Below are 23,130 nucleotides of genomic sequence, written 5' to 3' on the forward strand. Positions count from 1 at the left end.
CCAAACTTGGGTGATGTTTGTACCAGTATGCACAGTCTACCTTCATGCTGTTCAATATTGGGGGATGTTTGTACCAGTATGCACAGTCTATCTTCATGCTGTTCAATCTTGGGTGATGTTTGTACCAGTATGCACAGTCTACCTTCATGCTGTTCAATATTGGGTGATGTTTGTACCAGTATGCACAGTCTACCTTCATGCTGTTCAATCTTGGGTGATGTTTGTACCAGTATGCACAGTCTACCTTCATGCTGTTCAATCTTGGTTGATGTTTGTACCAGTATGCACAGTCTACCTTCATGCTGTTCAATCTTGGGTGATGTTTGTACCAGTATGCACAGTCTATCTTCATGCTGTTCAATCTTGGGTGATGTTTGTACCAGTATGCACAGTCTACCTTCACGCTGTCCAATCTTGGGTGATGTTTGTACCAGTATGCACAGTCTACCTTCATGCTGTCCAATCTTGGGTGATGTTTGTACCAGTATGCACAGTCTACCTTCACGCTGTCCAATCTTGGGTGATGTTTGTACCAGTATGCACAGTCTACCTTCATGCTGTCCAAACTTGGGTGATGTTTGTACCAGTATGCACAGTCTACCTTCACCCTGTCCAATCTTGGGTGATGTTTGTACCAGTGTGCACATTCTACCTTCATGCTGTTCAATCTTGGGTGATGTTTGTACCAGTGTGCACAGTCTACCTTCACCCTGTCCAATCTTGGGTGATGTTTGTACCAGTATGTCCAATCTTGGGTGATTCTTCTCCCACATACTTTCATTGAAGCCTGTGATCATCAAATCTTGCTTGGTTAGTCTTGGACATCCCTTGGGTGAGACTCCATAATCTTGGCATAGTGGTTGGGCTTAGGAAACTTTCATTAGGCATGCAAGTGACATGTCTAAGCCAACTTAGTCTTTTTCTGTGTCATAATATTATAGATATTGTGTGTATTGGCTAATTTCAAAACTTCCTGATGGGAGACACAAACCCTGCAGGAAAAGGACATTATGTGTCACAGGCAGTGCAAGGGTAAACTGTTTAATCTATTCTCGTGATGTATGCTTGTTGACCAGCTCTCACTACCATTAAGAAGAGTTCACACTATGCAGCTTTTTTGGTCGCTGTGGTCAGTTTGGTATTTTCCCAGACATAATTAGAGAGTCTTGCCACTGCTGCAGAAGCTTTTTCTTGTGCAAGACTTGAGTCTTGGTGAGACTTATTGTAAGTCTGAACCCTTGACATGCAACAACCAGAGCATTTACTAGTTTTTGTGATTTTTCTTGCAAATGGTAGGTGTGCACCTTATTGTCGTGAACAGCAGTCCCTGATCAGGATATGCAGTTTCTTCATTTTGATGATAAGTCAAGACAGGTTAAAAAGCCATTGGATCTACTGTAGATAAAAGTAGATTGGTGTAAACTGTCTATTTGATCAGTTTCATAGTCATAAATATTTGATATTTAAATAACCTAAAAATTGTATATTGCATACACAAATATTCATTTTATGCCTATACTGAGATCATTAAAGATAACAAACATTTTTAAAATCATTAGATCTATATGAAAACTTGATTTGTAAAATCCTGTATAGAACTATGCATATAGTACTTATTTTAATTAATTAGTCCATATTATTATGTCTTATTAAAATATTTAGTGTTTATGCACTTTTTTTTTTTCAATTAGCAACAATAGAATCTACATTTTAACTAGTTTTAGAAATTGTTTTTTCTTGCAATGCAACCCTTCTCCCATCCTCTTGGAATTTTTTCCAAAACAAAGCAATCCATTATCTTGAAGCCTTTCTCAGTACAATTACCTTTGACTATCTGTGTCTTGCCTTTATGGGTGTCCACTTAATTTGTTTAGATAACATTCCTTTACAAGTAGGTCACAATGATCCCCTCTAAATATGGCCACAACAAAATAACATCCACAAAATTTGTCTTACAAAAGATGGTGGTCAAATGCCTTGTCATCAATGTTTCCCTTGCACTAATTTCAATATAATTGACCATAAACATCAATAATCATACATGTGCACCACTGCTCAATAGTTTTTTAATGTGCTAGCTATACTACAACATAAAGACAGAAAAAAATATGTGAGTTTTGTCATCTTACAGATTGTGGTAGAAGAATTTCTAGAAGATATTAACAACATGCTGAACTCTGGAGAAGTTCCAAACTTGTTTGAACCTGACGAGTATGAGAGGTTGATAATAGGCTGCAGACCAGGTGCTAAAGAGGCAGGAATTCCTGAAGGAAATAGAGATGCTATCTATGACTATTGTATCCATTGTGTCAGGTACAGTTGACATTATTGTTTTAACCGTCAGGCACATATGACCTTACTATATTTCATGTATAAATGACACTAGACCTAACTGTATCCATTGTGTCAGGTACAGTTGACATTATTGTTTTAACCGTCAGGCACATATGACCTTACTATATTTCATGTATGAATCCGAACGACAGTCCAGCGCACAAACCGCACGACCAGGCAGCCATCCTTCACCATACCCTGTCATTTAGTCCGTCGGACTGTTGGGGCACCATAAACATCTGTTCAGAGAATTGTGCTTGTCACTTGACTGGTGTGTAGCACTACATACATATGGGTATCTTCACCTTACCCTGTCATTCAGTCTGTTGAACTGTTGGGGCACCATAAACATCTGTTAACAGTTTTTCTCCATTTCTCTCTCTATCAGGATTAGAGTTTCTTCCGTAGACAGCCCCATCCATTCCTTAATGTTGTCCTCCCAATCCTTTCCATTTACACCACCTTCTTTATTTCCCTGGTACTGTTACCTGCAGACAAGTTCTTGCGAGCCCTGAGAATCTCACTGTACAGTCTTAACTTGTGTTTTTTAACAGTGGTCAGAAGGTCATCATGGGGCTTGGTTGCCATTGTAAATTGTAATCGTGTTTTGGATTTCCAAGTTTGAAAATATAATCTTTGTATGTGATACAAGTTAACAATTTGTGCATGCATAGGTAAATATATATTTGACGAATGAACAGTCACAGTAAAAGTTAAAAGTTAGGATGGCTGCCTGGTCATGCGGTTTGTGCGCTGGACTGTCGTTCGGATTTATCGACGGTCGAGGGTTCAAACCCTGCCCGCTCCCATCCCCTGTCGTCCTGCGGGAGGTTTGGGCTAGGAAGTAAACTATCTTCAACTCTGAAGGAACATCCGAAACATGTAAAACATTATTTTACAAAATAAAAAAAAAAGTAAGTAAAGACAAGATGATTAGAAGGCACTCAAGAATGAACTATTAGTTGCAGATTTGTTGAGAGCAATTAAAGTGAATTTAGAGTATAGATATCATGTTGTGATAGAGTCAACACTTTTACCCTTTAGATCTTCATTTGGACATTCTTAAAAAGAAAACAAAAGAGCTGAAATTACAAAAGTGTTAAGGTCTAAAATTAATGTGCATAACTAGATTAACAAGGAATATCTGTAGACTGATAAGATAGAAAAATTATTTTGATGGTTATGAAGAAAACTTTTCAGAGAAATAAATTCTTTCAGACTCTGTACTGTTGTAATATTTTAATCCAGACATAATAAATTTGTTTAATATTATTTTCTGTAAAGCTGTCCTTTAAATTTAATTGCACTTTATCGGTCTGTATTTTTTTCCAGAAATAATCTGCACATAGTATTGTGCATGTCTCCGGTGGGCTCTGCCTTTCGATCAAGATGCCAGATGTTTCCATCTTTGGTCAACTGTTGCACCATAGACTGGTTCATTGAATGGCCGAAAGAAGCTCTTTTAGGAGTGGCACAGTCTTTCTTTAAAACCGTATCTTTAGGATGTTCAGATGAAATCAAAGTAAGTTTTACACTAAATTATTATTTTATTGAGCATTAGAAAGAAAATGTGATTCTCAAATATCTATGATCATTAACATTCACTCAAGTCTTCAATTGAAAAACTTGACTTGCATTTTTCTAGAAACTACCACTTAAAAAATATGAAGCAAACTAATCTTCAAACAAATAATGTTTACTATTTAAGTAAACAAACAAAACTCAATAGTTAAAATTGTTCTTAAAAAAATATTAATATTGACACTTAATACAAATAGACATACAAGAAATGTTTAATTTAGAGCAAAACAAATTTGAATATTTTGTAGCAAAATATTTTGTCAACAAGTTTACAATTAAGTGTAGCATCTGAACCATTACAACAAGAAAGTTCTTATTCATTTTACATTGGTGTTTTATCAAAAGGACTTGATTACATAGGTTTGACATTGCTATTTTATTGCCCTAAACACATATTATATAGAGGTTCCTCTTTCTGAACTTGTGATCTATAAAGGCAGATGAATAAAACTTGTGTTGCCTGATCAAGCAGTATTTACTCCAGACTGTCATCTTGATGCCCCGGGTTCAAACTCTGCGCACTGGTTTCCCCTGTCAACCTGAAGGAGGTGGGGGCTAGGAAATAAGGATATTCTATTCTGAAGTAACATCTGAAACATGTTTAACAAACAAGCTTATCTGTTTCTATAACCAAAGGTTAACTAGGGTGTCACGTGGCCAGCACAATGCCAACTGCCTTTTCTGTACCTATCATATATCAGGTACCCATTAGAGTTGGGTGCACTCAAGGCCTCAAAATAAATCATATATCAGGTACCCATTAGAGTAGGTGCACTCAGGGGCATCCAAAAATCATATATCAGGTACCCATTAGAGTAGGTGCACTCAGGGGCATCCAAAAATCATATATCAGGTACCCATTAAAGTTGGGTGCACTCAGGGGCCTCCAAAAAATCTCAAAATTAAAACTCTTCACTGTTTTTCAAACTTGAATCCCTCTCATCAGTTTGAAGCCAAGTGCTTCATCATTTGACTATCATGTCCCACAAATTTTGTAATAGTTTGAGTATTTCATTTACAGGACAATGTATCTAAAATGTGTGTAGAAATTCATATGAGTGTTACAGAAATGTCAGAGAGATTCTTCACCGAGCTAAAGCATCGTTATTACACCACACCCACTTCCTACCTTGAGCTGATCAACCTGTACATTACCATGGTACAAGAGAAAACAAGGTACACTAATTTCTTCTAAATAAATATAATTTGAAAGAAGTGATCATAAATTGCACTTCCTATTAAATCCTAGAATAGAAACTACCGTCTATTGTTCTAATATTTCAAAATAAAAATGTCAGTTCTTCCTTATAAATATTTTTTTATTAAATAAAGCCAGACTTATTTCACATTTTTGGATGTTATTAATGTAAAAAAAAAACATTTATCTTGGATTGTACTAAATCTTGCTCTTCCTTTTCAACCATTGCACAAATCTATCCTTTTCGACCATTGCACAAATCTATCCTTTTCAGAGAGACTCTTCTCAGCCCTTTAATCTTTCTCTATTTTTTTATCCTTAAAGTAATGTTCTTTTGCTTGACTTTGACATAAGTATATATTATTGGTTTAGAATAAGTTATTAGATTTGTCAAATGAGGTTAGTTAAAAATAGCTAAGTTGTAGTAGAGCTGATGGCTGTAAATATAGTAAGCTAAATCTGGATATAACGGAAGAAGTTTGATCTTTCTATCTAAGTTATGACTGTCACTAAATGGTTCATCTCCTTGGTTCTGGATGCACTGATATATATTGCTGGTGGCTAATTCTTAATGCTTATCCTAATTTAGTCATTTTTTGTGCTACTATTCTATAGTGCAGTTGCAGGTCACAGCTGGGACTGTGTAGCCATGTAAAATTTTGTACTCCTCATTAATCTTTGGACTCAAAGAAAAAGCCTTACTATTATTATAGTGTAGTTGTATTTAAAAGGGATAGTTCAAATGGTATCATTATAAGTGTCCACAGACATCAATTAGTTTTTTAGACATATTTTAAAGCTAGGATTATCTTTAGTCATAATAAAAGTAATATATTTGTTACTCAGACATCTTATAATGTAATCAGGATCAACTAAAGAATACTAACGTATTAGATTAGGCTGTAGAAAATGTTAATAGCTTTACTCATTGTCGCTGCCTGGTTCTGGTTGTAGGCGTTGCGACGCGAATGTGTCCGAGTGTTGTAGATATTGCTGTAATGTTCTTTAATTAAGTACTTTCTCATACGCACTAGATTTGCAGGTGCGTGAGTACACTAGCGTACTGAACTCTCCAAGCACAAACATTCTGAATTATTAATAAACGCTCTTGTAGCAGACAAGAATTTTATTACATATAAGATATAGATCACAAAAGATATTGGTGACTTCAGCCATCACAAAATATAAACCAATAAAATACTGGCTGCTCATGCCATGTAGAATAAGTAATCACATCAACGAAATGTTCACAATATAAGTCCGAAGAAATCTCTTAAGTTAACACTAGATCAAGAATCTCTTCCAGTGATAGGCTTGTCCACTCTTTGATGTTGTCTTCCATTCACTTTCTTTGCCTCTTCTTTTTCCTGGTACTGTTCCCTGAACAATTGCAGTGTAATAAAATTCACTGATAATAACAATTATAAGTTGAGTGATTATTTAAGTTAATATTTGATGTAGAAACCAGTCAACATTTAAGAACAAAAGACCTCCATCAGTATTTCAATGCACTAATGAGATTCTAGGCTGCTTTTGATCTATTTTAGTATGTTCTGATTAGGCTCAGAAATGGCTGCTGTGGATTGTTTCAGAGCTCTAATCAATATGAAATATTTAATATGTATGGATAACAGTTTCTTTCAATTTATCAATCAGGTTCAGAAACAGGTGGCTATCGATGAAGCAAAAGCGAAAACAACTGCTGAAGAAACTCAGGCTATAGCAGATGATGCTCAGCGAGACTTGAACGAGGCGCTACCTGCGCTGGAAGTTGCAGAGAAAGTAAAACATTTTTATAAATTACAGACACTCTTTCTAAACAGAAGAGAGTTATAGATTAAGCATATCCATTTGTTAATCTAGTCATGTAAGTTAATAACAGACTTAAACTCACCTAAGTCTTGATTGCCCTGGATGATTCAGGCAACATGTTCCTTGCTGCAATAGCAATAGGGAAGAAACACTTGTACCAATTGTCCTACCAGATGGAATAAGAAATGTTACTTGTTACTTTATCTTTGTGTCTTTTGGAGTATTTCATTAGGTTGTGTTTTTGTATTTATAAGTTATGGTTAAGTGTTTTATGTATTATTATTCCATCCCATCCCATGGAGGGCTCTGGCCTGTTTCAACACATCCTTCCATTCAGATCTCTCCTGGGCCCTTCGTCTCCACGCTCTAACCCCAAACTGTTAAAGATCTGCTTCCACATCATCAATCCATCGCATTCAGGGTCTGCCTTTGGGTTGCCTGCCTTTTGTTTTTTGTCTGTATACGATTTTCTCTCCTCTGTTATCTGACATTCTTTCAAGGTGACCTGCCCAACATAGTCTGTTCTTTTTTTATTTCGGTCACTATTGGTGGGTCTTCATATAATTGATATATCTCTTGGTTAATGTGTGTCCTCCACCCAGTTTCATCCTGTATGGCACCATAGATTTTCCTAAGAATTTTTTTTCCCAAGTATTAATTAAATTTTCAGATGTCTTAGTCAGTGTCCAGGTCTCACTTCCACGCATTGCTGCTGGTCTTGTTATGGTTTTGTATATTATTTTCTTGGTTTTCCTTGAAAGAATGTATTATTACTTTACTTTTTAATCTTCTGTCATTCACAAAGTGTCATTACATGACAAGGTAGTAGTTCCTTCTCTGTCATTAAAAAATGATCTCATTTTCTTTTAACTCAAAAACTGCTAGGGAAGATTATCTTCATTTGAAAAACTGGACGCACACATGGCATGAAAAGGTTGGGTATCTTGAGAGTTGCCCAATTTGATAAAAAAAAAATTTGCGAGAATGTTCTTTACTGATGACCATAATCTCCTTGTCTTCAATCTCATAATACTGCCATACACGGCTTCATGCCATGAGGTGCAATAATAAATAGCATTTCACAGTCATAAATGTCAATTTCATTTTCTTTGTGGGATCTCTTGAGAGTTGCCTATATATCACTTGGGAGCACTTTCCAGCTCATAGCTCCACATAAAATGTCATTTGGGGAGGCAATTTTCAGGCAAAAGAACTACATGTTCAGCCCATCATAGTTCTGACCTTTTTGCTGTGGCAAAAGATCTTAAAATCTCATATGTAGTCAAACATTTTTCACTGGTTAAGTTTTTAGACATCAGAGATGGTAAGAGTTCAGCTTTTTGATGTGACTGGAACATAAGGTCCAGGAATTTGAAGCATAGAAGGACTACAGTATTGTCAATTTTTAATTTTTGTACAAGTGCTTAGTCTTCTTGACCATACTTGTTTTTAAAGTCTGAGGCACTGTGGCATGCAACAAGGAAGTCTACCTCAGCATATAGGCTGGCATTTAGTTACCAGATAGACAAACATTTTTATGCTTACTAGTTTCTGGCCATCTTTAAAAATGTCTTGTTTCTTGGCAATTTTATTGGGAGGAGGTTGGTACAGAACTTTTGTCTTTGCTGCATTGATATTGAAGCCAAAGTTTTTGCCTTAGTGAAGAGGGTCAAGCTCTTTTGAAGACCCACTATATTTGAGGGAAGTAAAGTGCAGCCATATGTGAATAGCAGATCTCTGATTTAATCATATTTGACTTTTGCCTTTGCTATAAGTCTCTGAGATTTGTCTTGTTTTATGCTGGTTTTTTTTCAAATTTTAAACACATAAATAAATTTTAAATTTCATATTAACCACTTCATTAAAATTTTAAACACCTAATGTTAAGTTAAATTTAAACTTTAAAAAACTATATATATGTGAACTAATGAAACTCTCAGAAAAGATCTACACATAACCACTATGCATATGAAGTATTGATAACTGATCACCCTAGAAGAGTTGATTGCTGGAAAGCACTGAAGAGTTTAATGCTGGGGAAACAATACATTAATTGTATTAAACTCATGAGCTCTACCACATTTTCTCATCTTCTTCATCTACTCAGCTTAGCTGTAGGCTCTCTGCAGTGGCATGCTGTTCTTCCTAGTTGTTCCACACTGCCTTACAGAGTGTTAGTTATTCTAGGTTGTTCAGTTCAATTAAATTGTGACATTCTATAAGAAAATAATTGACAGTCTTGTAAGAAGATGACTACATCCTACGCGTCATGCATTTAGTCATGAGTATTAACCTGTGACCTAAATTCTGCTAAGTCACTGATTTTCCTGGCTAGATCAGGCAACCCATTCCAAGCTCTAATAGCACTGGGGAAGAAAGAGCATTTGTACAAATTTGTCATAGCATATGGAACGAGGAATATGCCTTTGTGTCTTTCTGAGTATTTTATTAGGTTTTGTTTTTGTATTTGAAGATTCTGGTTCAATGTTTTATGTATAATTGATTCCTTACTTTTGAATCTTCTATCCTGAAGGCTTTCTAAATTTAGTGATTTTACTAAAGGTGTTACTCTAGTCAAATGTGAATATTTGTTTGTTATAAATCTCACTGCTCTATTTTGTGTCTGTTCCAGTTTCTTAATGTTTTCTTGAGTTGAGGGGTCCCAAACAGAGGATGCATATTCTATTATGAGCTTAACAAACATTTTAGTTATGCTTAATGCTTTGTTTGATTTTTTTTGATAGTTTAATCAATATGGGGATTCCATGGCAGTTTTTCATTTATCATAACACCTAAGTATTTTGCGTTTTTAGTCTGTGTTACTGGTTAACCATGAGTAAGATAAGTGGAATTTATTTGTTTTAGTTTTTATAATAAGAATGACAATGATCTGTTATGACTCTGCGCTTTCAGGCTTTGTTAGCACTAGACAAAAATGACATTGCTGAGATACGAGTATTTACCAAACCTCCAGAACTTGTTCAGACAGTTCTAGAAGCTGTTGCCATACTCTTAGGCAACAAGTAAGTGGAATAAACAAACGAAACATTAATGTTTTATACTTGGTGAACGTCTAATGACCGTGACCTTCAGTAATTCATTGCACTAAAATGTTGATTGCATATGCAATAATTTCTTTCAGGACAGACTGGGCGAGTTGTAAAGCCATGCTGGCAGACACAAACTTCTTAAAAAAAATGTATGAATATGACAAAGAAAATGTCCCAGCCGCCAAGCTGGCTAAAGTCAGGAAATATACATCCATGCCAAGTTTTGTACCTGACGTTGTAGCCAAAGTTTCAAAGGTAACTAATTTAATTGTTAAATAATTTCTAAAAATCATTAAATTATTTCTAAAAACTCATTAGACTGGATAATGAAAAGGTAAAAAGCTGGCAACACATGCATTAAATGGACAAAAAAATGGAGGATCTAGATTTCACAATATGATATCTGCCTCCAAAAACTACAACATGCTCATATAAAATTAAACAAGATCATTATAGAAGTGGAGAAAACTGGTTTAAAAATCAATGAAAAGAAAACTCAGGTGTTGAGAATAAATAAAACCAAGAAAAACCACAACAACGTCAAGGAGAAAACCTAGTAGAAAGAGATGATATTGTCTATATTAAAAGCAAAGAGGGATGATTAACATACATGTTTAAAATTAGATCAACTAGGCTAGTCATGTGTTTAATATTCTACAGAAGATCTGGTGTTAAAAAAAACAACTGTCACTACACAACAAAATGTGAATGTGAAATCATTTCTTTTATTTGGTTCAGAGACTTGAAGAGTAACACAGTCTAACATTCACCCACAAATGTTGTACTAATAAAATGATCTGTCTAATAAGTTAAGCCCACAGTATGTCAAAACAATTCCACTTTTCATTGAATGTTGTTTTGTTTTGTTTGTTTTTTTGCTTCTTTTTTATTTGCCAACCAGCAGTCTTCTAAGCAGAAAAACAATTTCTGTATTTGGTGTGGAAAAAAATGTCTATAGATGCATTATTATTTTTTTTTTAGTAGACATTATATTTTGTAATCACATTGTTTATGGAAAAGTTTCATAGTGAATGTACATCTTAAATCATTAACTACTTACCTGAAAATATTTGTGATTTAATGTTTTGAAGATTGTTATAACCACAGAGTAATGATGGAATGTTGTTTGATAAATCTATTCTTCGTCCAGGCTTGTAAAACTTTAGTCCTATGGGTTCGAGCAATTGATGTTTACTCTGCTGTAGCTAAACAAGTTGAGCCAAAGAAACAAGCGTAAGTAATTAGCAGTCAAGGCATTAAATAATTAGCAGTCAAAGCGTTGCTATTTTTTAAATCATTCTAGGTCTAAGTAAAAAAATATTCAATTATATTTGTTTTCTTAGACTTGTTTTAATACAACTTTAGTGGTCATTAATTAGTAAACTTTGTACTAAATCATAATGATGTCACTTTGACAGTGGAACATGGGATATATATATATAGTATTATTACAGAAGTATATGTATAGTTGGTATATTATTATTACAAGATGTATTATCTCTTCCTTGTCAGACTGGCTGAGGCTCAAGACGTTCTCAATGAGGTTTTAAGTGTCCTCAAAGCTAAACAAGACCAACTGGCTGAAGTGGAGAAACAAATTAAAAATCTTCAGGCTGTCTTTGACAAGAGTATGGAAAGAAACATGGCTGTGACTGCCGCCAGATTGAAACGCTCTTCCAAACTGACAACAGCCTTAGCTGATGAACAAGTAGGTTATTTTAAAATCTATGAGAACTATTATAACATTAAAATATGATTCTTAGTCAGACTTGGCCTACTGGGCGTAGTTTTTATAATATCAAAGATAAATTGAAATGATCAAACAAAAATATCACCTTGAGGAATAAATTAACGATTTGAAAATATGTGCATTCATTCACTAAAACCATATTTCCATACTGGAGATGAGACATGCATGGCACACAGTCTTAGAAAGAAGTGTGAGACTACAATGATTTTGTCACTTTTTTGGTGTGATTTTTTTTTCATATTTCTACTTTAAAAAAATATACATTTCAATAGCTCAACTATCTTTGAAACAACATCTCAATCTCATGATTTCATGTTTAAATAAGGATGGGACATTACTAGAAACTCATTTAGTTCTCATCTTTATCATTGAAATATTTATTCTCTGCTCCTTGAAATATTTATTCTCTGCTCCTTGAAATATTTATTCTCTGCTCCTTGAAATATTTATTCTCTGCTCCTTGAAATATTTATTCTCTGCTCCTTGAAATATTTATTCTCTGCTCCTTGAAATATTTATTCTCTGCTCCTTGAAATATTTATTCTCTGTTCTGCAAGGTTGTTAAAAGTGGTAATGGATATAAGCACTCCACTACCTAAAAAATACTTTCAATGGCTTTCAGATAGCCTCTGACAAACAGCCTCTACCCGTTAGATGTTAGATATGGGAGAAATGTTATCACTAACTGGGGAAAATGTGTAACCAGTGCCTAAACCAGTAAGCTTCAGGCTTAAGGGGCTCATTAGCCTTGGTTGGCTACCCACCTAGGAGAAGGAAAACTGAATTCAAACCTCTGCTGCCTTGCGGCTATACCCAAATATGTGAAAGGCTTTGGGAGTCTATCTTGAGGAAAAATAAGGAGCAGACAACCTTAAGGCAGTTTGCAGAGCCTGCGCCACCGCATTTCGCATTCTGTATCAGCACTTGCTGTTCCTTTGGATTCATCAGCTGTGCTGAGAAATTGGAAAATAGCTGTTTGGGTTACATTGTTCCAACCATAACTAATGCCCAGGCATTCATCTCATTTCCATAGTAATTTTGCAACTGAAAGAGGCCATAGTATTTGTTCTCTTTCTACATCATGTTTCTTATAGGTTCGTTGGGAGGAAAGTGTTGCCAACTTTGATGTACAGTTGAAAAATGTAGTAGGAGATGTTTTTATAGCAGCAGCTTGTGTAGCTTACTATGGAGCCTTTACTTTTACTTACAGGCAAAAACTTGTAGAAGGTAAGTCTAAACATCAAAAACAATGTACTTTTAAAATGTTTAGATACAGACACCCTTGAAAACTAGTACCATTAAGAGAGCAAACTGGTCGTGTGGTATGCCTTTAGAACTGTCATCAGTTTGAACCCTTCCCACTGCTGTCTGCTTTGGTTCTCAAGAAGTTTAGATTGGTACATGATAATCTTAATTTCTGAATGAATGTCCAAAACTTAAAAAACGAAACCTTTATTAATGCAATGTCTGCTTATACCATATTAACTGATTGTTTTTTGACTAGCTTAAGTCTTGTGTTGGATACATAAATACATTTTTTAGACCTTTGTAGCAGCTTTTGATTCATTTCAGTTGTAAGTTTTCCTAATCGCCCATTAATCTTGATACATGTCAACTAATCATCCTCAATAAGAAAATATGAATAGTACAAAATGAATTAGGTTTTGAAAATGGTGAAGGCTGTTTCTAAAGAAATGTTTATAAAATGTTTTACATGTTACGGATGTTCCTTCAAAGATAAAGATAATCTACTTTCTAGTCCAAACCTCCTGCTTTCTGCTTTTGAATTGATCATTTGAGACTGTATACCTTCCTGGCCAAACATCAAATTATACAAACTTCTTGTTCTCATAACTCTTGAAAATATTATTAGGTCTAGCTTGATTTTTCATTATTTAGTTATGCTTTACTCTCAGATATATGATTTAGTAGTTAGAAACAAAATATTTTACTTCAATTATTATTAACTTAGAAGGCGAGGTGGCTGAGCGGTAAAGGGCTTGACTTCCTAACCGTTGTCCGGGGTTTGAATCCTAGTGAAGACTGGGATATTTAATTTCAGGATCCTTGGGCGCCTCTGAGTCCACCCAGCTCTAATGGGTACCTGACATTAGTTGGGGAAAAGTAAAGGCGGTTGGTCGTTGAGCTGGCCACATTACACCCTCGTTAACTGTAGGCCACAGAATCAGATGACCTTTACATCATCTGCCCTATAGACCACAAGGTCTGAAAGGGGAACTTTACTTTACTATTATTAACTTAACTGTATCTTGTATTTCTCACATTTAATTATTTGTTAAAAACTTTTAGAAATATTTATATTAAGAAAGAACATTTTTAAGAAAGTAGCATAACATAACCTAAATATTACCACAACGACCAATTGATATGACTGAAATACTCTGATGTATCTAGCATGAATACTTAGATTCATTATAAGACATTTGAATGTATTTAATAATTTGGATACAAAAACTTTTCTACAGGTTGGACTAAATGATTGATTGAGCTTCAAATACCTGCAACAGAAAATATGACTCTTGTGTCAGTCTTGGCAGATATATATGAAATTCGACAATGGAATGCTGACGGTCTGCCAAGAGATGCTGTGTCAATTGAAAACGCTGTTCTTGTAACTAAAGGTCGCAGGTGGCCTTTGATGATTGACCCACAAGAACAGGTAAAGTTTCTAAGTAAACAAATAATGTTTCTAGTATGTACTTGTATTGATTAAAGCTGAGTATTATTGTTGACACTTCTTTCAGGCCAACAGATGGATCAGAAATGAGAGGCTCTAAATAAGCTTAAAATTATTAAATTATCAAATTCCAACTTTCTGAGAACACTGGAAGCTTGCATAAGAGCAGGTTTACCTGTTTTGATGGAGGATGTTGGTGAAGCTTTGGATCCAGCACTAAAACCTGTCTTGTTAAAACAAACCTTTATACAGGTAACATTTTTCTATTACATCTAAACATTTAAACACTTTATTGTATACCAAAATTTTCTCTGTGTGTGTAAAAGCTGTGTTTGTAAAAGCAAAAAGGTTTAATGATGGAGTTATGTCTCCTGACTTGTTACAACTTTACGTAATCTACCCTTGGACTCCAATATGTTTTGAGGGTTTGGTCAGTGCAACATTCAATTCATTTCTCCATCTATAACTAAAGTGCTTGACATGACAAGTAACATATCAAGCTTTAAACTCCTTTAGGTATTTGAACCTTTTATGTAACCTTATTGACTTTTTCAGTTATATATTTATAAGTAAGGTCACTTTTATCAAATTTGACATTATGAAAATGCTTCATTTCTAAGGACTTAACATGTTTCTCTATAAGAGTAGATTAAAAAATTTTGAGTTTTTTTGGTGTTCCTAATTAGGTATTTGTGAAGTAAAGCTATTGCTTGCTTTAATCCCAGGATTCTCAAAGAGATGCCCAGAACAGTGTTAATGCGGAGTGTTCAGATGCAAATGTATTGTTGAACAGAGAGGAAACAAAATGTTACTGTAATCTTTTAGAACACCAATCTTGGTTGCTGAAGTTATCAAAATATATTTTGTACAAAAATAAATAGTATAGTGTTGTAGGTAACTGTGAATGAAAAAATGCGAGGCTAAAATGATAATACATAAAGGGTGAAGGATGATTTTATGGAATGCCTCCCCCCTCCCCATTTGCCAATGCTTTCAATGAATTTCTTAGTGTTGTATCTGGTCTCCTTAGTGGTTGTCTTGGAATGTTCCTGGTTTTTTTTAATAGAGTATATGTAGTCATAACGTATTTCCAATTAGAAAATTATTTTCTGGTCAGAGCCTACTTGTTATATTATAGCAGAGAACAGATCATCTTATCCTATCTTGTCTGCTTACCATATTCCTTTGTAGATTGAAATCTAGATAATGATATTTTAAACATTCTCGAATATCATTCTCATTATAACTATGTTATGGGCTGATTTATGATAATTTTTCTTTCCTTTTCTAAGGGAATGAACTAATTTTTATGTTTAGGCTCACAATAGATTTTATTGGAAATATAAGAAAATATAAGATGGAGTTCATTTGCCCCTGAGTCCACCCAACTCTAATGGGTACCCGACTTTAGTTGTGGAATGTAAAGGCGGTTGGTCATTGTACTGGCCACATAACACCCTGCTTGTTAACTGTTGGCCATAGAAACAGATGACCTTAACATCATCTGCCCCATAGATAGCAAGGTCTGAAAGGGGCAACTTTACTTTTACTTAGCTCGTGTCTCATGTTTACAGGAAATATTCAATGAACAGCTATTTGGATGTAATCTTTAAAATGAAAACAAAAGTTAGTTTATCTTGTAATATTTCTAAAAGTAATGAAGTCTATTCACATGTAAAATATTTCACATGTTCCTTCAGATTTGATGGTAATTTCATCCTAACCAAACCTCTCGCTGAACTGTAGGATATGAATCTGGTACTATTGAGACCATCCGAACAACAGTCCAGCCAGCATATCACACTACCTGACTCCCATCAATTAAATAATAAGGACAAATTTTAGCATGAATAATATTATAATAAATGAAATGACCATAAATAGAATCATGATGAATCAACTAGTAATGAATGTGATTATTATAAATAAAATCAACATGAGTGAAATTATAATTGAATTTGTCATGAATGAGCTTAAAAGGAAATTGGAAGGATAGAACTTGCAGTTAAAAACTAAATTTTCAAAGTGATACCCAATGTATAGAGTTATAGGCCAACATTCTGATTTAATAAAAATTACTTTTTAATCTTTTTTTTCGTTGTCTTTTTCAGGGTGGGCGTGTGTTGATTCGCTTGGGGGATAGCGATATAGACTATGATCGAAACTTTCGCTTCTATATGACCACCAAACTGTCTAATCCACATTACTTTCCAGAAGTCTGCATCAAAGTAACAGTTATCAATTTCACAGTCACCAAGAAAGGCCTTGAAGATCAACTTCTTAGGTTGAAAATTTCTTTCGCATCTATTTTTTTTTTTTCTTGTTACATACATTTTATTTTAGCTCTGGCTTAACATCCAAAGCATTCTTTCAAGACTAAATTAACCAGTCGAATTGTTAAAAAGATTTTTAAAAAAAAATAAGATTGGTTAAACTAAATACATTACAATTTTTATTACTACTATAAAATCTACTTTTATGTAAATGTTGTTTTATTGTTTTGATTATGAAAATATATAATTTTTTTGGGAATACAATCTGTTTTTAAATAGACTAATTTTTAACTAGGAGCAGTAAAAATTTCAACTAGTTACATTTAATAGGTCAGACATGAAAAGGTTGTTTTTCTTTCTATTGGTTGTAGTGATGTTGTCAGTTTAGAGAGACCAGACTTGGAAGAACAAAGAAATGAACTCATCATGAGAATCAATGCTGATAAGAACCAGCTGAAATCTATGGAAGATAAAATTCTGAAGTTACTTTTTGAATCGGAAGGAAATATATTGGACAATGAAGAACTTATCAATACATTGAATGATTCTAAGGCAAGTATCACATAGGCCTTGAAGTGTGAGAGTTTCACTTGTTTCCATTGGTAATGTGGGTGTTTATGACCAATAAAGCATCAATCAAATGTCCCAAGCACATCTTGAGGATCTCTCATTCCTTATATCTCTCTGCAGAAGTAACACAGCACTAAAATATTTTTTTTTATAATTCCAGTAGCAGAGTTTAATATATAATAATGATCATATAATTATAATGTGATTTAGAAAACAAAGATGTAGAAGACTAGAAATCAAATAGAAAAAATACCATTATGTTTTGTTAGACTTGGTTCAAGAAAAAACAATGTGCATAAGGTTAAACAAAATTCTAATAAGATTAAAATGGGTCTGACAATATTACCAGAAAGTTATATCATGAGGGTGTCCTCCAATAAATTTTACAGCTATTGGGAAAAAATTGTTTTTTAGTTGCCAATTTAAAGTAAAAACATCAAGTAACAGTGTAACAGTGTATTTCTGATCAACTTAAAGAAAAATATTGAATGGTTTCTTGACAGGTCACCTCAGCAGTTATCAAAGACTTACATTGAATTGTTTCTTGACAGGTCACCTCAGCAGTTATCAAACAAAGACTTGATGAATCCGAGACAACAGAAGAAAAGATCAGTGTAGCCCGGGAGAAATATCGCTGTGTTGCTGAGAGGGGTTCTGTTATGTACTTTGTGGTGTCTGACATGGGGGAAGTAGATCCCATGTATCAATTCTCTCTCAAGTATTTTAAACAGGTAAAGGAATAGATAAGCCATAAAATCATCACATTAGTATGTGTACTTTACATTCTTAAACCAATAAGTATTGATCTTAGTACCCAAAGTTGATCTCTTTCAAATTACAGTGGGCCCATGTATAAATATAAATTTTAAACTTTACCCATATTTACTTAATATACACAAGTATTTAAAAATGATATTGTTATAAATGAACTTATTGATGTGGGTAAGGTTAGATGTGCATATGACACGCTCACACAGGTGACAGAAGCCAGCTTACTGCTAGCAGTGAACAGGGATGAGGGACGGCCCTTCAGGGACACTCTACTTGAAAATAGGTTGTGATGTGGTCATGTGATTTGTCTAAAAAAGGTCTGGGGACATTCTGTCACTTCCTAGTAGGCCTTCAGGGGCCCTTTATAAAGAGTAGAGGTGGCAGAGTCAAGATAGTCTGGTAGAGTCCAGTATGAGTTCAGGACAAAACAGATAGTCTAGTATGATTCAATTAAGTAGAGCAGTACCTTTTTGTAAGGTTCTCTACAGTGAAGCGCTTGTGCAGTCTTTCAAACTTCCAACTGTACAGTATTTGACATAGTTTATTAGAGTTGATAAAGTACCCGGCAGTCTGAGTCCAGTGTTTCCAGGCAGCCAGATAGATAGTCATAACAATTAAAAACAGATAATTTACTCATGTATAAGCACATGTGTTTTTTTCTCATATTCTTTGACAATCAGTATATGTCTTATCCAAAATATCCATTATTTACAGTTAAAGTTTGAGATACAGTGTCATTATTAACTAATTTAGAAAATTCATTTTAAAATGTTTAGCTTCTTTGTGTATTGTGTTGCTGATGGGCAGAACCACTTTAAACATTACCCCTGAAAGCCGATAATAATAATAACCTTTATTATCCATGAATGCTTTGCTAGATGGTATATTAGATGACAATGACGCTAACCTGCAACAAATTTTAGCACTGCAGCTATGGTTCTTGACAAGGCTAGATGGGATTCTTCTGTAAAATCCATTGTTTCTTTGTGATTAAAAGAATTAATTACAAGGTGTCAACATTTTTGTCATCTGTGCCTCTGTAATAAATTGGTAGGGTTCGAAAACAGGACAAGACAGTAGTAAAAGGACCAAGGAGCCATCTGTATGAGTATGGTGTAGAAATTAGTTTGGTGTATTTTTTAGAAAATCTGAAACAAATTTGAAAAATGAAATGATGCTAGAATAGAGTAGTTTTCTCCCCTACACCCACATTACTAATAAAATAAAAAAATAAAAATCTCCCTCCCCCATCATCTGATTGTCTGAAAGGAAAATTGATCCAGTCCAAAGTTAGACAATCATGTCTGAGTTTAATTTGAATTTTAGCCTTTATTTTTCCAATGTTTCAAATGCTTAGGATTCAGTCAGAAACATCTTAACCATTTTATTATTTTAAAATTTTATTCAGCTATTTAACAATACAATCTCAACCAGTGAGAAGTCTGATGACCTTCAAACACGACTGGACATTTGCTTAGAAGAGACTACAGTATGTATTTACAAGAATGTTTCTAGGTAATTCTTGTATTGTTACCTGCATTGTGTCTCATGGTTTCAGTAATATTGACATTACTGGTATTGGTGTAATGCAAATAAGCACTCCACTGCCTATAAAATGCTTCCAAAGGCATGCGTCTCAACTAGCCTCTGACAACTAGTCCAACTCAGATATTGGATCCGGCTTGAACTGTTATCTGTAAAGAAGAGCACTGGTGCTTTAACAAGTAATCTTCAGGCAGGAAGGGGCTCCTTAGCTTGCTGGCTACCCACCTAGGAGAAGGAAAACTCTAATTCAAATCTCTACTCATTTGCAGCTATATCCAAACATGGGGAAAGTTTTCAGGAGTCAACCCTGAAGAAAAATCAAGAGCCAGTGACCCTTGAGTAGCTTACAGTGCTACACCCTGGCAGAGTCTGCGATGCCGATAAAATTTACTCCTTAACTTTATTGGCATTAACCTTCATTTGGATAGATCAGCTGGTTGCAAGGGGAAGGGGGGGAGGACTGCTCCATGTGTGACATGGTTCCAATCATAGCCTATGTATTCATCTCAATTACATGAGACCAATAGTTGTTTCATAACTGAAGGAGGCCATAAAATAATCAAATGTATCTCATAGTGCCTCTAGTATATGGTTTTGTGGGTCATGCTTTATTTTGTAGTATGCTTGGTCCCCTTTCACATCTTTCAGATGCAGATGATGCAAAGGTCATCTGTTTCTATTACTGATGGTTAGTTAACAAGGGTGTTATGAAGCTAGCCTTTCCTTAGCTAATGTCAAGTACCCATTAATTATATTGTAAATCTTAAAGAATTCATTAACTAAATTAACTTTGATCTTACTTACAGATTAATGTGACATGTGAAATGAGATATTCCTCTAGTGGTTGCTTTGATTTTCTTTCAGAGGTCTCTTTGAAAATCACAAGCTTGTATTTTCATTTTTGCTTTGCTCAGAGATTATGAAAACTGAAGGGGAAATAACTCCCTTGGAGTGGAATTTTTTTCTCCGTGGACCTATTGGAGGTATAGAGAAGGTACTAGACATTTTGATTATTATTTCTCTTCTTCTCTTATTTCAACTTCATTTATTTTAGGAAATGCCTTCACAGAAATGAAATGACTTTCTAGAGATCCTAGAGATATATAAATATGTTATCATTTTATTATATACATTAGGAATAAAAAGTTTTAAATAATAGTACACTTGTATGGAGTAGTGATTTTTTGTGACCTCGGCTGTGTATCGATGATTAGCCTCTTTATGCAGAAGAGAAGTTACAAAGGGAGGATTATAAATTTCAAGAGATGTAAAATGCTGAATGCCACAGAATTTTCTGTACATCTTAAAGAATGTAGCTTATTCAAATCAATTAGATTTGAGAGTTTAAATTTATATAACCATTGAGAATCAACACACTTTGTCACCACTGGCAACTTGACATATTTATGGATTATTTAGAATCTCACTGAAAGACTTAGACTTAGGTCCTCCCGCGCCATTCGGCGCATTGGGCGGCAAGCTGTCTCCATAAAGATCTGTCACTGGCAATGTCTGAAGCCTCCTCCCACCTGGTGTCCACTGTTCTGAGGTCCCTGTTTGCGCTTTCCTCGTTTTTTCTTCCATGTTATCACAACTCTTGGTGTGCGTAATTCATTTTGACGTAGAACATGTCCCGCAAACCTCATGCGACGCTCAGTCACAACCTCACTAAGTGTTCGACTCCCAGTTCGGCATAGGATTTCCTTGTTTAAGACCCGATCTGTGTAACTGACTCCCTGAAAGAGGAAGGTTAAACAATTATAGAACACACAACTTCTATCAAAATAAAAACTTTTTTTCTTTTTTTGTAATTAAAAGCCATTACATTTTCTACAGCAAAATGTCCCCAAACCAGAAAACACAACGTGGCTTCCATTAAATGTTTGGAAAATGGCCTGCGAGATGAATGACACATTTGAAGACTTCCGTTACATCCATTATGATTTGGGTTAAACACCTGTATGGATTAGACTGGATGAAGGCCCTGAGGTAATAATAATGGTAACAAAATGCATTACCCATATAAAAAAATATTAAAACAATCAGTCTCAATCAAACTGAAGGCTACATATCTTAATAATTAGGACATCTTCAAAAAAGATCGTTTCATTCTTTGAAATCTGTCTCTTTAATCTATTTGTACATAATAATGAGAGACTTAACTCTGCAAAGGCATTGTTTTTCTGGCTGATTCAGGCATCCCATTTCAGGCATAGGAAATAAATAGCACTTTTAAGAATTTGTCCTAGCATTTGGAATGAGAAATATGCCTTAATCACTTGTCTTATATTAAATTTTTATTGTGATTTTAAATTATACAAAATATTTTACAGTTTGTGGCATAGTAACCATGGCACAAATGGGTTCCGTGAGCCCAGGCTCATTACCAATAGGGGCCCACAACAGCTCTTAAAAAAAAAGAATGTGTTTTGATGTTTTGAATTCTTACATTATTTTATTTCCCATTAATTCTGTGATTATAATTTTTAAATTGTCTGCAGTATATTGCAATTTGATAAAGAAACTGATGGGGCCTCCATACAGGATGACTAAATTTAGTTTTGTCATTCTAGATTCATTGTTTTAATACTGTGCCCAAGAGACTCTTGCTACCCCTTCTGTTTACTCTGTAATGCTAGCCAAACACATTTTCTGTAATAGTATGTAGCCTGGTGAGCCAATACACATAAAGCGATGAACAATCAAAATAAGCACTATATTTCTTATGGTCCTAAAGAATTCACATTAGTCTGAACACATTTGGATGAACCTATAATAAAAATCTGTCGTTGAAATCATTAATGTATACTGTGTACAGCTCTCTGTATTTTAGTTCACGTGTTACTGAATTAGACTCAGATGGCGAGTCCAGTCACATTTATTGGGTTGGTCAGTTCTTGGCTTCATATCTGGATTTCCTGACTACAAAATCACTCACGAAGCTCTATTGCTATCTTAAAAAGCTGAACACATGGACCAAATGAAGATCGTAAAATAAAGAGCAGATAGTTGCTATCTTTGCACCAAAAATGCAACAGCTTTTGTTGAACCTTATGATGATAATATTCATGAGGTCGAAATGCATTTTATTGATTAAGCCAGTTACCTGATGAAAAAACAACCGCAAAAGTGCAAACATAAAAAAAAAACAAAAGCAGAAGATGCAGATTAAGGAGACGCCCACAAAAATTCAGACTTAACAAACAACCAGCAAGCTTGCAGACAAAAGAAACAAGCATGAAGATTAAGACAAGAAACAATTAGCAGAAAATGCAGACATAAGAAAAACACCTTGAAGATACAGACATAAGGAACAACAGGCAGAAGATGCAGACATAAACCTTTAAATTCAAGAGTGTAAATTTGAGCCTCCAACGAGGAACAATTAAGTGACTTGGCATCTTTCACACAAAAATTGTAGTGCTTGTGACAATAACAAAACAATAGTGCCTTGTGACAAAAATAAAGTTTTTTATTTCACTTTCTCTAGTGGGTATTCCCATTTTACATAATGATTTATCAATCTATGTAAGCAATGGACATAAAGT

The 23,130-nt window shown here is 34.6% G+C and overlaps 1 pseudogene; it reads left to right on the forward strand.

The window, feature by feature from the left end:
- The window catches only part of LOC129923311 (dynein axonemal heavy chain 6-like), a 132,298-nt pseudogene that overhangs the window by 92,497 nt on the left and 16,671 nt on the right, over positions 1-23,130 (forward strand).

The sequence above is a fragment of the Biomphalaria glabrata genome, chromosome 16, assembly GCF_947242115.1.
Source record: "Biomphalaria glabrata chromosome 16, xgBioGlab47.1, whole genome shotgun sequence".
Classification (NCBI taxonomy): Eukaryota; Metazoa; Mollusca; class Gastropoda; family Planorbidae; genus Biomphalaria; species Biomphalaria glabrata.